The sequence below is a fragment of the Cupressus sempervirens genome, chromosome 8, assembly GCF_028749045.1.
Source record: "Cupressus sempervirens isolate cs-2001-9-10 chromosome 8, ASM2874904v1, whole genome shotgun sequence".
Taxonomy (NCBI): Eukaryota; Viridiplantae; Streptophyta; class Pinopsida; order Cupressales; family Cupressaceae; genus Cupressus; species Cupressus sempervirens.
The window spans coordinates 390,933,300-390,944,005 of NC_143125.1; positions in this window are offsets into that span (position 1 = coordinate 390,933,300).

A 10,706-nucleotide genomic window follows, 5' to 3' on the forward strand; every position below is an offset into this window, starting at 1 on the left:
TGTAATATTTTATGATGCATAGAAGTCAACATGGCTAAAAATGGTGGAGGATCTATGACGTGTCATGTGACACCTCAAAGCCACTTAAAGCCAATAATCCATGATGATTATGGCTAAATATAGATATGCATAAGAGAATAAGAGTATATGCATTATAACATATCTTAGCCAAGTGTAAGGATAAAATCAATTTTTTAAGATGCCCATATGTCACAATGATGTCAAGATTATGTCAATATTGTTGGAATTACAATTGGAAAGGTAAACTTCTTGGGAGGGGGGGTGAATCATTAGTTAATACTTTGACCCATAAAAACATTTTCCACACATCCATCTCATACATTCACTAAGTAATCTTAAATACCATATAAAGCATGTATATCTAAATCATGGAAATATATAACCATTAACACACATATGACACTAGATATGATTACCCAAAACCTCCAATGAGAAGGTAAAATTGGGGTGGGGATGACACCCACAAATCTTCACTACTATAGTAAGAAAGTGTATCCAATGAAGGTTAAAATGTTTTGATCATGAGACATGATCTTCCTTGTGAAAGGTCTACCCTATTAAAGGCTTATAAAGATTGTTAGGTCTCACCTTGATAAAGGATTTCAAACTTTGTTAGAAGTGTGCCTTGCTAAAGGACTTTGACTCACAATTAAGTAAGCCCCTTGTTAGAAGATTTCAATATATTACATTAGGACTACTCTATTAAGAGATTTGACTGATTCACCTACTAGAATGATTCAACAATGATCTTATAGTTAGCACTTGGTTGCTTGATGATAGATCACCTCTAAACTAATGTATTCTTGATCTTTCTTGATCAGATGTCTCTTTTTTGTATGCTCTTCTCTTCCTCTATTCTCCTTTAACTAATTCTACAATGCAATCTCAAAACATAACTCTTTAGCCACCATGAATGCTCTATTTGTGTATGCAAACTTCTTTCTTCTCTCTATACACCTTAAAAAATTTAAGGTTTGTCCTCCTTAAGAAGACATAGGTGACTTAGGGTTAGGTATGAATCAACGATTGTGATTCATCCATTTTTCTACTTATACATTCCCTTTACCTAATTAGATGCATGTAATGCATTGGGAATCCAACTTAATATTCATCCTCATCTCCAAGATATTGTAATTCAATCTTTAAGTCAGCTCAAAAATAGTTTACATAGTAGTTTGTGCCATTACAAACAACTATGACAAAACTATCTTACTTGGAATTTGAAGTCTCTAATGCTTGGCATATACTAATTTCTAAATAGTGACTCAACATGTATATCACTTAGCATGTTCTAGCTACTAGGCTCGTGAGTCACTCGACATACAGTATCTACTCAAAACTTGAGTGACTTGGCACTCAATGTGGACTTGGCATGCTCTATTATATACATGTTGTGCTTAGTATGTATTACTTATTTGGCATGAACTAATTAAATGACTTAAGTGTGTGGACATTCATTAGTTAAAACCAATTTGAGATCAACAATCTCCCCCTTTGATGTGAGTGTCCAACAAACTTGTTCATGCATTAATATCCTTTATCCTAATGAGCATAACATATCTCTTATTTGGCTTATGTACAAAACTTCAAAACTTCAAAAGTTTGTAACAACTTATCTCAAAAAAATTTTACTCCTACTATGTAAATGTGTCTCAACTAATACTCTTTGACTTAATGTTGTTCTTTGCTTGCTCCCCCTTAGCTTATTCTATCTTTTTCTCTGTTCCTTTTCTTACTCTCCCCCATTCTTGTCTCCATCTCCCCAAAATTCTATATCTCCCCCAAAATCTTTATCTCACCCTTTTTGAAATTAATGTCAATGGGCTATACAATAATAGTGTATTTTTCCAAAAAAAGATTTATGAACGTCTAGTATAATCTTGAGAGTTGCATCCCAATTTTCACATGCTACATCCAAAGACTTGATTTGGATGGTCAGCTCAGTAGCAAGGTGAACTAGGTCATCTAATGTTGAAATATTGGGATCTTTCTTCATAAGAGTTTCAGCATAACCTAATTCCTTGTGCAAAATCTCCATATGTGGAGTGAATGTTGTTTGGATGCTAATTAGTTTGGCCCTTATATTGGCCTCATCTACAGATAATGTAGTTAACTGATTTTGGGTTTGTAGAAAAGTTTTGAAGTGCTTCTCATGTTGAGTTGGATTCATAGGTAGTTTTGCACCTGATGAATTAATTTGACTTTTGAAACTCAAAATGTGACTTCTTGTCTCTTGTGTGAAGAGTATTGAATTGCACAACTTTGTGTATAGTGAGAAAATGTTCTCAAGTACCTTCTTTACACTTTCTACTTTAGTTGCCAATGCAACTTGTGTGAGTGCTATATCACCTAATATCTTCTCATTCACTTTTCTTTGAAATTTCTTTTTTGACTATTCTAATAATTTGGCATTTGTGTCAAGGTCTACATCACTAACCTTTTCCACTATAGTTGTCAGTTGTTCAATGGGTGGATTTGTTTCATTTAGAGTAGGAAAACCAAATGCATCTAATAAGATGTCTTTGATATCTAGCAATGCTTGCTTCTACCCATGCTCCCTTCTGAGTAGTTCTTGATTCTTCTTTCTTGCTAGGGCTTCTTTTAATATGCCCATCTACTCAATTGTCATTGTGTCAAAGTGATACTTTGGTGACACAATCTCTTCATCAAGGCTTACATCTCCATATTGTATTACTTCTTTAGCCTTAGATGAGCTTGGAATTAGCACTGAGATCTACAATGGTGTTGTATCTATGCTCAAGTTCTAAAGAGTGTGACTAGAAGGAGTGCCAAATACTAGTAAGCTTAAAAGGATTTGAATAGTTGCCTGCTTCTTCATCTTTGGTGTCAACTCTATCTCTTCAGGCTTGTCCTATTCTACTATAATGCCTTGACTTGCACCTTTATTTCATGTTGTAGGTATAGATAAGATTATTTGACCTATTTGACTTTGTACTTGAGTAGAGGCCTTAGTTTCCATTGTATTCTTCTAAACTGTATCAACCTTTTCTAATGTAAATTTAGGTGTTTTATGTAAAGGTTGTACATTAGTGACTTAAGGGGTGGTAGTAAGTGGTTCTTGTGTATTCACCACGTCACTTGGAGTTTCAATCACTAATTTCTTAAGTTTATCTACACTCACCAAAATAGGATTATCACATTATTTGGCCTGCAGTGTAGATTGATCAAGTATCTTTATGAGATCTTCTTCTATAAGGGGATTGATGTTCTGAGCTATGAGATTAGAAACATCCTTTACTGTAATTATTTCAGTATTAATACTTGTTACATGTTAAAGGATGAGAATAGGAAATTGTATATCTTGTAAACTATGTTCTTCTTGTTGCTCTACCTCAGTTGTTTCCTTGTCACTTACATTCATTTTTTCCCCTCCCTCAAATGTTTCTTCACTATGATCATTGTCTTCTTCATCATCCTTTACCTCAATGGGTTCCTATTCTCCTTCTTTCATTGTAGCAAGCCCATGTGTTACCTTCCACATCTATGTGGACTTTCTAACTACATCTTCAATATTGTTTTGTAGTATGTTGAAGGCTCTATATTTAGGTACAAACCTAATTGCATATTTCTTCATAGCCTTAGCAATTTTTTCCTTATGAAGTTCAAGCATAACTTGTGAAAGTGATGTTTCCCTTATTTGTCTTTCCAAGTTTAAACAATAGTGTCATTTTTGCTCAACTTTCTCATATAAAATTTTGGTCATGGAGTTAGTAATTTCTAGTGGGGCTTTCTTGAAATTTACTATCATGGCATATATAGATTCTTCCACTTGATTCTTCTCAACTTTACCAAGATTATCAAAATAAATATGAGTAAATCCTAAAAAATTGCACTATTCTTAACATTTTCACATAGGTTTTCAAGATTTGTTAAGGGATTATGACTCATCAATTTGAATTGGCTATTATCATTTGATTCTATTCTCTCCTCATCAGATTTAGCTTGTGCAATGTATTTCCTCCTTGGTGTTTTTTTCACTCCTCCTTCCTACTCTACTAGTTTGGATTTCTCCTTTTCCTTTTGTGTAGTGACATGTGCACTAGCCCTTCTAGTAGGTGTAGTTGGTTTTGGTTGGCTTGCTTTTTTAGGTTTCTTAGCCCTTGTCACTAGTTGTTCCTTGGCCTTTTTTTTCTTTTGATCAATGGGAGTAGGTTCTTCCTCAGCTTCTTGTTCCTTGGCACCTTCAACAACTTTCATCTCCTACTCTAGGTGATCTTCACCTTGACCTTGTGCAAGTGCAAGTGGTGCTCGTGTCTAGATGTCTTCTTCCTCTTCATCCTCTTCTTCTTCATCTTCTTCCTGATCAACACCTTCACCAAACTTTGCTTTCAACTTCTTCACCAACTTCTCCTTCTTCTTTATAATAGAGGTAGTCTTTAGTTTCATAGTGATTTTTGATTTTTCCATCTCATAGTTTCCAAATGCCTTGGCATTTTTATCTATCTCTTCTACAAGTAAAGCTATAATAGCTATAGAGGCTTCATCTACATTGATTTCGTATCCTAATAGCCTTAGCCATCTTACCCTTTAGGTTGCTACTTGAACAAATGTGTAATCAACATCCACTAGAAAACAAACATCATTATAATGTTGTTCCACTAGAGATACTAGAATTCTCAATCTTTTCTTCATTGATTGCTTAAAATCCATAAAGTAGCTAGTCATAACTGACTCAAAATTATCACCCAATTGTTAAATGAATTCACCAATCTATACTTCCACTGACATGTTTATTTTCCATGCAACTATTCCAAATGTAGGAAAAGTGTTTTGAACATAAAAGAACATACATATTAGGATAGAACCAAATTTACATTGAGCACTCTTAGTATTCCTTATTACTCCTAGGTTCTCAATAAATTGTTGTAGTTGTAGCTCTATAAAATCATATGTGTGATCTTTCTTGACAACCTTATATTCCACATCTACTGTAATACAAGGCACACTATTTAATATGTTGTATTGGTAAAACTTGTGTGAAATAACCCTTACTATAAATTCTATCAATGGATTTTTAATGGTGTTAATTGTCATTCCTCTTTTATTCCACATGGCTCTTGTATTTTTTTTAATAACCTCTTTTTAATCACTCCTCAATGTCTTAGGCCGATCTAGGGTTGGATGCCTTGTTACCCTATGGATTATTCTTTTGGTTATCTTGATAGGTCCATTATTTGTCCATAGTGAACTATCATGAATTATGTTCAATACTATCCTAATCCATTCTATATTGAACACATTTGACAAATCTAGGGCTTGTTTTAACCCTTTCTTCTCTACAATTGTGCATTCTTCCTTCAACACACCATTCCCACAAAGTTTTTCATATGCTTGCCTAATCTCCATATCACCAATACTTCCAATATTATAGTTGTAACATTTCCTAACATCCTAAACCATTAGAAATTTTGGTGGTATCATGGATAATGCACCTGAGGGGTCTTGTTTGTAGGAAATGTTAGGAATGGCTTTGAATATTGGTTGTTTAACCTCATTACTAACTAGTTCAACATTCAAAACCTCCTTACCCTTTAAATTATTTGAACTATATGCCATTATGCTAAAGTAGGGTTTACAAAAGTATAAACAACATAACTCAAAACTTGATAAATATCTTGTAATATCTGGCAAAATGGTGTTTGAATCTCTGCTCAAATCTTTTGTGATCACTTTGGATGGACTTCTAGATTATCTCTTGCTCTCCTTGTTCTTTCTCAATTTTGAAATGATGAGAAATGAGTTGAAATTGATCAAATACTCTTTTTAAACACTAAAATAAATTTTGATTGCTTACATAGTTGTAAGCTCGACATCAACCAATTTTAGGTTTACTCGGCATCCACTAACATTTCATTCACTTAGTGACCATTTCAAGCTTAGCATCAACTAGCTAGTCTATTAGCTTGGCATCCTCTTGCATTTTACTCAGTACATACAAGAAACTTTTCATGCTTGGCAACAACATAAAAAACTTAGAGATTTTTCTTTGATTCCCAATAACATCTTGCATCTTTGTTCATGCTTATTTAATCTTTTCAATACTAAATTCTTTTAGAATTGATGTATGATATAACTTTTGAATATCAATCCCACATACCTCTTGATTGCTTAGTTTAATGAGGTGTGATCACTTGACTCATTAGGTGAAGTGATCCCTTCTCCATTTGATGTGTTGTAATCATCTTTCTTCTTCCATGTCTTGTTCATTTCATTTTTGAAATTTTCAACATTTGCCTCACCTTTGCCTTTATCAAATTCACAACTAAGTGTCTTTGACCTTGTTCAACAATATTGACCAATGTGACCAATCTTCAAATAGCTAAAACATGTGATTTGACTGAACCACCTTTTGTAGCCACTGCTAAAGTGTGTTCTAATACAATTCTAAAAAACATGTCCATATTCTTGACAATAATGATGGCTATACTTTGTATTATAATACCAATTATAAGAGTTGTCATTGATTCTTACCTTTGTTTTCTTGTTTGATGACCACATGGGTTTGGATCTACACTCAAAAGCTCTATGTCCATACTTCTGACAGTTATAACAATATCCTTCAAATCTTTGTGTGTGCATGGTCTTGGTTCTGCATTCATGTGCCTGATGACCTTGTTTGTTACACTTATGATAGTGAACCATGCTCGTATGCTTGACATTCTGATTTATAGTCTTGCTCTTGAACACATTAGTAGTATGTCCTTTCTTACCAGAATTATGACAAGTAGGTTTGGAGCTCTTACCTTTGTTACTCCTTTCTTCAACACTTTTGGATGATTATCCTTCTTCAATACTTGTGTATCCCAATCCAGATGTATCATTATTAGATCTAGGGGATCTCAATAATTGCTCAAAGTATTTAATGGCTTCACTTGGTTTGTTGAAACTTTCAGAAAATCCCTGTTCCCTTTTTTAAAGGTCACTTTCAATTTCTCATTCTACAAATTCAATGTTGTTATCTCAATGTTCTTGACATTCAGCTCATAGCTGGCATTCATCATTTGACTCAAAGTATCCAATTTCATGTTAGAAATCTTTGTTAGCTCTAATAATTTCTCTTCTAGTCTATTTCTTAGAACTCTTTTGTCTTCTTCAATCATGTCTTTTTCTTCCATAACTTTCTTATTTTTTCATTTATCTCAGATAGTAGTATGGCTTGTGATTCTTGCTCTAACTTGAGAATTTTAATTTCCTTATCTTGGGCTCTATTCCTTTCCATTAGATCTACAACTGCTACATCAAATTCATTAGATTCCCCATCAACAAATAGCTTAGTAGTGTCCATCTCTCTGTAGTGTGTGTCATTCTCCTTGATAGCAATTTTTGTCCTTCTCTTCAAAGATTTCTTTAATGTAAGAAAACTTAGGTGTGGAAATAGCTTCCTACACTAATCTCTTAAGGAAAGTATTGTGAAAATTTCTATTAAATCCATACAATTTCATATTCACTTTTAGTAAAACAATAATATTTCAATCAACCATGAATATAGAAAATAGATAGAGAAAGAAAACACAAAGACAAAGATATGCTGGTGGGGAAAAACCTTTCGGTAAAACAACACCACCCCTCCAAAACTTGCACAATGTATTATATTCAACACAAAGATTACAACACACTTGTAGTGTAAGCTCTTTCAAGACATGGAAGACTTATCCAATAGAAATCTACAATACACTACTCACATACACAACTATCTAGAGCCCTCAAAGTGCTTATATAATTCTCTTTCCATTATTAGGGCATCTTCCAAAGATAGCTCGTATGCATCATAGGAATCCATCATAACCGTTTTAGTCATGATTTCCTTACACAAAATTAAATCTTTCAAAAATAGTTCTTACGCATCATAGGAATCTATCATAACCATTTAGTCATGATTTCCTTACACATAATTAAATATTCCAAAGATAGCTCTTATGCATCATAGGAATCCATCATAGGAGTTTGTCATAAGAATCTATCATAGGAATCCATCATAGGAATCTTTCATAGTTCAAGATGCTGACACATGCAAGTGGAGTGACACATCAACATGCCAATTAGACATGTATACTCACACTTAATTACATTATTTGCAAAAATAGATTTATAAAACAAATAATAAGATTAGGAATTATCCAAGGTTGAGACACCTTATTCCTAACATTCTTCCACTTGTCAAACACTTTGTAAGAGCAACAAGAACATAACAAGAACTAACTTCTATAGGCCTAAAGGCCCATAGACTTCAAACAACATCTAAACTTCTCTATGCCCATAAGTTTCATCAATGCATCTGCAACATTCTTTATAGTATCTATCCTCTCCAAATTTACCTTTTGATCTTCCACCATATCTCTCACAAAGTGTAATTGCACATTAATGTGCTTCGTTCAGGCATGGAAAGTTGGATTCTTTGCAAGGAAAATAGCACTCTGACTATTACAACAAATAGTAATCTATCCTACATCAACACCAATATCAAAACACAATATCCTAATCCAAATGGCTTCCTCACAAACATGAGTAGAAGCCATGTACTCAAATTTTGTAGTGGATAAAGAAACCACAGGTTGTTGCTTACTCATCCAATTAATGGCACCACCAAACATAGTGAGCACATAAGCACTAGTGGATCTCCTACTATTAATATCACTTGTGCAATCTGAATCCACAAACCCACAAATAAAAATTGAATGCAGAGCTCTAAAAGAGTTACCATGGTAACAAATTGAGTAATTTGATGTACCCCTCAAATATCTAAATACTCACTTAACTACATCCCAATGTACCTATCCAGGATTAGCCATAAACTGGCTTAGAACTCCCACTACTTGGGCAATGTTTGGTCTAGTACAAACCATAGCATACATAAGACTACCAACTGCATTAGCATAAGGTACTCTACTCATGTCTTCCACCTCACAAGGAGATTTTGGACAATTATCTACAAATAACTTTGTTCCCATAGAAATATGAACACACAATGGTTTACAATTTTCCATGCTAAACCTTTCCAAAACAAACTTCACATACTTACTCTGACTCAACCAAAGTTTTATATTCGACCTATCTCTACTAATTTCCATACCGAAGATGTACCTTACTGCCCCAAGATCTTTCATCTAAAATTGTGCTGACAATTGAGATTTAAAATCAGAAATTATACCCTTACCCTTCCCAAACAACAACATATCATCAACATATAATGTAATAATAAGAAGGCAATCATTTCCAAATTTGAAATAAACACAATGATCCAATTTTGATCTCACAAATCCAATTGACAACACAAAGGCATAAGACTTAAGATACCACATCCTAGGAGATTGTTTCAAACCATATAGAGACTTCTTTAATCTAAAAACCAAAGATTCTTTAGCTTTAACAATGTTTAGGTTGTGACATATAAATCTCTTCCTCCAAATCACCATGAAGGAAAGTTGTCTTCAAATCCATCTGTTCTATCTTAAAATCATATGATGCAACAAGAGATAATAGAAATCTAATGGACATCAACATTGCAATAGGAGAGAATATTTCACCATAATCTATTTCCTCTACCTATAAATACCCCTATGCAACCAATCTAGCTTTGTACCTTTCAACATTTCCATTTACACAAAATTTCTTCTTGAACACCCATTTGCTACCAATAGATTTTCATCCTTAAGGAAAAGGTATAAGGTCCCAAGTTTTTTTTTTATCCAATAAAACCATCTCATCATAGATGGCCTCAATCCAAGAACCTACATCTTCCATATCCAAAGCCTCTTTCGTAGATCTAGGCTCATCAATGTTAGTAATCAAAGAAAAAGCACAACTAAAATCTAACATAGAATAACCAAACCTTTCAAGCTACTTTATTACTCTTGTGGGTCTCCTCAAGGGCTAAGGTTGAGGTTGTTCTTCCTCTTCTTCTAAACTATTAGAGCTACTAGAACTCTCCTCATCATTAGACCCAACATGATCTTTTTGTTCAGTCTTCTCAAGGGTAAGAGGCAACTAAAAAATATCTTCCTTCTTTTCTTTTTCATCTAGTTGTAGCACAATAGGAGAAGATGTTAGCTCTCTAAAACAAACATTTTTGTTATACAACACCTTACTATTCATAGGATCCCAAAGCTTCTATCCTTTAATACCAACATCATATTTGATGAAAATAAATTTGACAGCTTTATTTTCCGGCTTAGATATTTTCTCCTTTGGAACATGTGCATAAGCTTCACAACCAAAAACACAAAGATGTATAATTGAAGGCTTCTTAGTATAGCATACCTCCATGTGTGTCTTACTAACAAGAGCTAATGTAGGAGATTTTTTAACCAGATAACAAACAATAGCCATAGTTTTAGCCCAAATCTTTTGTTCAAGACCAACTCCACTAAGCATACTCCTAGCCTTCTCCATTAGTGTCCTATTCATTCTTTCTTCAACTCCATTTTTTTGTGGAGCATAAGGAGTTGTCTTATGCCTCTCAATACCTCATCCTTTATAGAATTGTTCAAAATTTTCTAAGTAGAACTCACCACCATTGTTAGTTCTCACACATGTAATCTTCTTACTAGTCTAATTCTCTACAAGGGCTTTAAATTCCTTGAATTGACTAAAGACTTCTATCTTACATTTAGGAAATAAATCCATGTCCTTCTACTTTAATCATAAATGAAAGATACAAAAAATAT